The sequence below is a fragment of the Ruditapes philippinarum genome, unplaced genomic scaffold, assembly GCF_026571515.1.
Source record: "Ruditapes philippinarum isolate M1 unplaced genomic scaffold, ASM2657151v2 ctg1915_1_1_1_1, whole genome shotgun sequence".
In the NCBI taxonomy this organism is placed as follows: domain Eukaryota; kingdom Metazoa; phylum Mollusca; class Bivalvia; order Venerida; family Veneridae; genus Ruditapes; species Ruditapes philippinarum.
Genome location: NW_026852568.1, coordinates 149,084 through 157,299, shown reverse-complemented (window position 1 = coordinate 157,299; position 8,216 = coordinate 149,084). Strand labels below are relative to the sequence as shown.

Genomic DNA, 8,216 nt, shown 5'->3' with positions numbered 1-8,216 from the left:
AAAAAAAAAATGTGTTATTAATACTCTTTCGACTTTTAAATTTATGTCTAAATGAATTGTCTACTTATTACCATACACCCCAATATGGTAGCAGTGGGTAAAGTTCACAAGATATCACAGATCAGGTGTCAGTGTCTTAAAGTTGTAATCCAGAAAGTCTCACCAATGATATTGTATACATGATATGTAAAATTGTCAAACTCCTCAAGGTGCCTCATGTATTTTATCATGTACTTATATGAAAGATTTATGAAATGGTTCACACTCAAGAAATGTTAAAAAATTGAAATATTTGGAGTCGGTTTGTTTTTGCATCAGTTTTATTTTTAAAGAAATCGTTTTTTTTTTTTTTTTTTTTTTTTTATTTATTTTTTTTTTTTATTCCAAATGCTGGAATGTAAGAACAGTCATCTAAGTGTTTCCATCCGTCAGATTGTTTGTGGTCATGTTTAGGTTTTATTTCCTTTATAACAACTAATTATTCCCTGTATGTGGATGTCCTTCTTTAATGTTTTTGTGGTATAATCTCGTACACTGGTACTTCCGTAATTTTGTATTTACTAGTAGCTGTAAGCAAAGTTTGTAGATTCTCTTCAAGGCTCTCCTGTAAAATAAATGAGAGAGAACAAGTACCTTGTTTTTCAAACAAAAACATAAATTCATTTTCAAAGGTATATTCCCTTAACTGTTGTTTTACATAGCGGATATGTATGTCGGTAGTAATTGTATTGAAGTATAACGGTCAGTCGATACGAAAATAAAATAATAATAATTATAATAAAACTGCCATATTTTATTTATTTAAGGTTTTGTTATTCATAACAAAATCAAAAACACTGACTACTATTATAATAGTACCAGATTAATATAATAATCTGGTACATGACATGGAGGCATGGCCTTTGCCGCTGAAACATTAAATATCAATTCATTAGGAACTGACTACTATTATAATAGTACCAGATTAATATAATCTGGTACATGACACTGGAGGCATGGCCTTTGTCGGAAATATTTAAATTAAAAATAGTAACACTTTAAATTCTTAATAAGAATAAATCCATAATTTATTTAATTCGTAATTAATATATTAATATATGCTTATGTTTTTAATCATTTTAATTTCATGTTGCCATATATGAGATATCCACCCATTAAAATTCTGGCTATTATTAATTAATAACATTTTTATGATTCTTATAAATATATATATATATATGTGTATTTTTTTTATTATTATTTTTTTTTATCTATTATTATTATTATTATATATATATATTATTATTATTTTTTTATTATTATTATTTACTTATATAACAAAATATATACATATATAGATATGTATTAAGTTTTAATACTTTGTTCACTTGTTTAATATGTATTCATTTTTTATTTATTTACTTTTGTATTTAACTATTTATTATCATTATTATTTATTTTTATCTTTTATTGTTTATGATCATTCTACTTCCATTTGCTTAACCATACTGATAAAGTAATTAGCTAGCAATACAATAAAGCATGGACATCTTAGGGATGAGAATGTATATCAATGCCTACATCAAAGAATTCACAGTTCAATGTTACTATTATCCTGTTTGATGATACCAATATCTCTGCAGGGGTACTGAATTAAGCATGAACAAAGTTTTATGACCCTAACTTACTTCCAAGGCATCTTGTATCTGGCATTAATGACCATGACAAATTACTGCCAGACAGACAATTTCTCTATCTTCCTCTTTCATAACCTAAGTGCTTATGCTATTTAAAAAGATATATTCACACATTAAGTAAGTAAACATAAATTTATGGCGGTCCAGTCATTAAATAACTTTTTTTTTTTTTTTTTTTTTTTTTTTAGAATGATGTTTAAGACTAATTGCTCAAAAAACAATTTATTAAAGCCTGCGCTAAAGCCCTAAAGACTCGCAGAAATTATAAAAACTTGTGCTAAAGCTCAAAAGCTCACAGAAAAATACAAACCTGTGCTAAAGCTCAAAGGCTCATAGAAAAATACAAAACCTGTGCTAAAGCTCAAAAGCTCACAGAAAAATAAAAACCTGTGCTAAAGCTCAAAAGCTCACAGAAAAATAAAAACCTGTGCTAAAGCTCAAAAGCTCACAGAAAAATAAAAACCTGCGCTAAAGCCCTCAATGACTCGCAGAAAAATAAAAACCTGTGCTAAAGCTCAAAAGCTCACAGTAAAATAAAAACCTGCGCTAAAGCCCTCAATGACTCGCAGAAAAATAAAAACCTGTGCTAAAGCTCAAAAGCTCACAGAAAAATAAAAACCTGCGCTAAAGCCCTCAATGACTCGCAGAAAAATAAAAACCTGTGCTAAAGCTCAAAAGCTCACAGTAAAATAAAAACCTGCGCTAAAGCCCTCAATGACTCGCAGAAAAATAAAAACCTGTGCTAAAGCTCAAAAGCTCACAGAAAAATAAAAACCTGCGCTAAAGCCCTCAATGACTCGCAGAAAAATAAAAACCTGTGCTAAAGCTCAAAAGCTCACAGGGAAAAAAAAAAAAAAAAAAAAAAAAAAAAAAAAAAAACCTGCGCTAAAGCCCTCAAGACTCGCAGAAAAATAAAAACCTGTGCTAAAGCCCAATGGCTCACAGAAAAACAAGTTATTTAAGCCTGCGCTAAAGCCCTAAGGACTCGCAGAAAATATAAGAACCTGTGCTAAAGCTCAATAGCTCACAGAAAAACATGTTGTTTAAGCCTGCGCTAAAGCCCTAAGGACTCGCAAAAAACATACACACCTGTGCTAAAGCTCAATGGCTCACAGAAAACATGTTATTTAAGACTGCGCTAAAGCCCTAAGGACTCGCAGAAAATATAAAAACATGTGCTAATGCTAAATGGCTCACAGAAAATATAGCTGTGCTAAAGCACAATGGCTCAAAGAAAACAAACATAATAATTTGAATAAAGTTAAAGATCTGTGCTTAATGTGATATGCACAGAAAGTGTTCCAAACAATTGAACATTATAATGGTAGACATTAAGTGATTGTGATCATTGTCTGTTTATATTTCACTTTGGAGTTTTTTGTTGTTTTTTTTTTTTTTTAAATTTTGCTAAAGACTATTTATGGCTTATAAAAATTTATAAAATTTCTGCTATAGCCCAATGGCTCTTAGACAACAATAATTAAGTTAATTGTCTCTGTAAAGACTATACTGTAATTATTATCTTCATGATAACATAAATAATATTATGAATATAGTGACTCTACAAGCTATAATATTCTATTCTATGATATCATATTATTTATACTGGCTTTATTCCCTTCCACCTTCTTATCAACAGACAGGTTTTATGATGAACTAATATACCAAAAAAAAAAAAAAAAAAATTAACAATACTCCCCTACGACCGATCCTTGATTACCGATCTAACAGCTGACATGATGGCATGTCTCAAGGACCTGTAAAAACGTCGCTGTCCATTGTGGTTAAGGTGGATTCCATCTTTCCGGAATATGGGAGTCTGTGAGTAAAACAGCCTTCTGTGCTTCCAGAATCTTGCTTTATCATGCATATCCAAAAGAGTTTGCAGGATTGATACTGAATGCAAGCGTTTGTGTTCAAATAAATCTGACGTAACTTTCGTTGGTCGAGCACGGGTGAATATTTCGCACACTACAACTTTCTCTACAGCATACTCCTGAATAATTAGAGCTGTAATTTCTTCAATTCTATTGGCAATGTCCAGAGAAGATTTTACTGAATCGACGTCGTTACCTCCTAATTGAAGAAGTACGATGTTTGGCTCAACTTGTCTCAGAAAATCCCCAAATTTTGAGCTGAAATACGTAACTGCATCACCATCACATACTCTAAAGCCACCTATACCAAAGTGGACCACGGAACACTCTTCCAAATCGTAGTTTGCGGGATATGAATTTTGTTTAAAGTCTTCATGCAGCCGACGAATAAAACTGTGACCTAAAACAGCCACACGTATTCCAGTTTGAATACGACCCAATGCCATATTCCCGTTTTGACTCGGTGACAGTCGGCGATATAAACAGATAAAGAAAACAAAGTTTTTAAACAATCGGTGGTAATCACACCAAAGAAACAAATATATCCAACCTGGTACTTTCCAGATTAAGTTTTGTGTCCTATGATATCCACAAATGTCCGTAAAATTAGCTATATAAAATCACTAAATATCAAATCACTTTCTCTAAAAATTTTTGCTTCCTCTTTCTACGCTTCTTAGTAATTGCTAACTGGTTCAAGACGATTTTATGTAGGGCCATTATCCGTTCCGCCGTCTCTACGAACGGCTAAAACCCGTACCTCCCGTGGCGGCGCATAAAGTTCGCTGATGCTATTCGGCATAGCTTATGTTTATATGTTAAACGTCTACCCAGAGAAGGAAGTGGTGGTGACGGCATCGGATGTGGCAATGATGGTGCCGGCGGTGGTGTGGTAGCGGTGGTGGTGGTGGTGGTGGTGGTAATGGTAATGTTGGTGTTCCTAGTAAGAAGGATAATTGTTTCAATATACATGCTTTGCTTATACGTTCAAATATCACTTGCACTGAACGATAATTATGTTCTTATGTTCATCTCCACTTTGTACCATTTTGTAAACGTGACTTTAAACACTTTTTTATATTATTTACTGTATTCATTTTTAATCACGTTGACAGTTATATATATATATATATATATGGAATATACATGTATTTTGATGATGTACTTTGTACAATTCCAAATAAAATATATGTATGTCTGCCTGTCTGTCTATATGTCAAAACACAACATGGTCCATTTTGTTTTTACAATAAGCCAGTGTCCTATTTGCCAAGAGAATTTCTCGAGGCATGACGCCATGCGCATGCTGAGGCATAATAAGCATGTCCATAACAGCGATAACTCTGTTCAAAGTTTCTTCACACTAAATCAAAAACAAAACCTATTTTCTATGGTTGTTTCAGGACCTAGCGGGAGCGGTTAAACAGAATGGACGAGAATATTGGTTTAATCTAACATTATACATACATCAATCACATTTTTGAATTAAATGATGTTTCGGACAATGGCAGACTCTGTACTATGAACTTCAGAGTAGAATTCCCTGGATAGAATTTGTTCAAGGTATTTGAGACTACTTGAGTAATTTCGAGTACATCGACGTTCGTAAAAGAAACCTTATTGTGTTTGATGTTTTATGACAGAAGAAAGACTATTAAATATATCATTTCAAGACGCAAAATAGGATCCATAGAGGTGTACGATCATAGCCAGTAAAAAATTAATGGGTGCCTTACATACTGGACCCAGAGAAATGGTATCACCATTTTAAAGATTTAAGAGACCGTTACGGAAAGATTTGATGCGCACAACGTCCTATGGTCAATATGGTTAGCCCCGTAACACAGGCAACTGATATTGCAAAGTCGGAGGTTAAACGATTACAGGATTCTAATACACAGGTACCGATCCGTAAAAAGCGTAAGATTGACTGGAATCACCTGATATTCTAAATATGAACAATTATGAATTATATATATTGCAAAAATACCTGACGACAGAGTGCGCTTCAGACCAATTACGCGTTAATAGGGGTCATCTCGTGATTTCGAACACAGATACGAGTGATGGACCAGGTATACATTGGGTGGTATTCTATTTTCCTAAGCACGGACCTTACGAATATTTTGACTCAGTTGGAAATAGCCCTGAAAGTAATCTTTGAGAAGATTAGGAAATCTCATGTATATTGGAAGACTACAGAATTTTTCATCAAAAGTGACTCTACTGCGCATACTACGTCATAAAATTATATCAGGGACAAACTATGAAAGGCATTATCAAAAAATTTAATCCACGTCAGAAAAGGTACAATGATCGCTTAATAGTGACTAAAATGATAAAAATAATCAATAAACAATAATCATGACTAGATTGACAAAACAAGTGTATCCCCAGTCATAATAATCATAAACCATTGTGACAGTATCGTATAAAACATGAATTAACATGCTTTTGCTTGGTTAATAAAATTAAAAATGAACATTTCTTTTGTTTTTATTTATTGAATTTATTCCGGTTTATTTTGCATTTCTGTTTTTGGAATCGAGCACTATTTGTCTTGGATACCGAAAATGACGTCCCGGCCAAATGGTATTGCTTCACTTATATTGATGTTATGTGATCTTATACATGTATAGCATTTTTAAAAACCTAATGCAGTAGGGGCTATTTTGCATCTGTTGACCTCTTTTTTTGGTACTTGTAAGATTGTAAGTACCGTATGCAATGTGTAAATTACTTCCTTTGTTCACTTCACAATAGTTTACTATTAAATACATTTTCCAAATTGTTATGAAAAATAAGCATGGATCTTGAGGCATGCTGCTTTTACGATATCATAGCGTTATGTTTAATCATGTAACTATTAAAAGGAAATTGTGACATTACATCTATCAATATCATAATTTATTGGCGTCATTCAACTCGTTGCTATAATTACTTTACTGAAATTAGCTCATTATGTCAGAATCAATCAATTTTTTATTTAATTTTACCTGATTATCATCCATTTCCTGCTTTTTTAACAACTTAAGATGTCATAATATATACTTGTGACCAAAACTGCCCTTTTCAATAAACGAGTTTAACAGCAATATTTTTTATAAAACAAGACAAAAAAGTTTCGGTTTTTTAAAGCAACATTTCAAGTGTCTTACATACACGTCCACTACTAAGAACACTTGTCTTATTTGGAGTGTCGTAATATTAAACAATGATATCCACATCCTAATTCTATTTACATTAAAGTGTTTTTTTTCTGATTTATATATGTCCGTCGCGACATGGTATAATGGATGAAGAGAAATACATGGAAAACATTTTTGCCCACCCCGAAATAAAAAACCCTTTCAAAAAAATTTGAATTTGATTATTTTTTTAATTACCGCAAGTAAGAAACCCCCTGAAAGTTTTTCCTTTTTTTGCGAGGACACTATTCAAAAACCTTTTGAGAAATTTAAAATTTAAAATTTTGGGTCAAAAAATTTTTCCTTTTTAAAATTCTTTTTCTTAGGATACTTGAAATATGATTGAACAAGTGTTTTGTCAAGGGTTCAAGATTACCCTAACAACTTTATCAGCGCATTTTATCTTAAAAAAATAGTTTAACTGCGGAATATAGTCATTTTTGCTTTGATTTTTTGGTGCAGTAATTGTCTTTGAATTGAGAAATATAGATTACAGAAAAAGATACACAATACTCGTATAACGAAATCATGAATCATAAATTAATACGTAGGCCAAAAAAGTTAACGACACTATGAGTGATGTACTTTGAGTAATATGGGTTTGATCTCACTAAATAAAAACCTAGACTTTCACTTATAAGTAAAAGCTATTACAACGGTTTGAGTTTATGCTTATTAGTGAAAGTCTGAGTTTACTCATGATAAAAACTTGAAGTATATCACTCATATTTTCTTTTTCCAAACAACAACGCTAAATATTGACAAAATGAAATGTACGCTTCATATCGTGTCGTTAAGCAACAGTAATGTTTGAATTGGTAGCTTAGTGAGCTTTAGATTAGAGACTCTTAAGCTAATAAACATTTTTTTTATTATCATTTTAAAATGTCATTATAATAAAAGGTAAAAACAACGTTAAATTGAAATTAACAGGATTCACCATAGTAGCATAACAATTTTTTGGCATAAACAAACCTTTTGGGCTGACTGCCCTTTTTTTTTCTTAATCAATTTTTCCCTTTCGTTACTATTTAAAAAGACAAAGGCATACATATGATGCCCTGGAAAACCCAAAATTTCTTTTTGTCCTTTTAAGGGAATTTAACCTCGTGACATTTTAAAACTTGTTTCAAAAGTTGAATTTAAAATTTAAATAAATGTGAATGAACCCATTAAACGGCCCAAAATATTCTACAAAATTTTTAAAAAAAAAACGAATAGGAAATTTTTTACCAGCCAACATTTAAAAATTTAAAAAACTTTGGGAAAAAAAGTGATCCCTCGGGAAACATTAATCACAACAAAAAATGAACCCCTAAAGGGTTGCAGAAATCGCTTAGATTGAGTATGTAAAATGAGGGATAATGAATAAGTGCCCAAAATCCCCCACCCCCCCCCCCCCCCCCTAAACACCGACTTGAGCGGGACTCAATTCAAAAGCTTAATAGTCTGGGACAAAGATCCCGAAGGGCCCA

The 8,216-nt window shown here is 32.1% G+C and overlaps 1 long non-coding RNA gene across 2 annotated transcripts; it reads right to left on the bottom strand.

Moving 5' to 3' along the window:
- Positions 1-338: 338 nt before the first annotated feature.
- Positions 339-4,356, bottom strand: LOC132717267 (uncharacterized). Of its 2 annotated transcripts, none has more exons than XR_009623932.1 (2): positions 2,026-4,356; positions 339-1,986 (listed from the first exon to the last, which is right to left on the bottom strand). It is a non-coding gene; the product is annotated as an uncharacterized LOC132717267 (long non-coding RNA). The 2 variants fall into 2 exon arrangements; XR_009623933.1 differs by having other exon boundaries at positions 2,064-4,356.
- Positions 4,357-8,216: the final 3,860 nt, after the last annotated feature.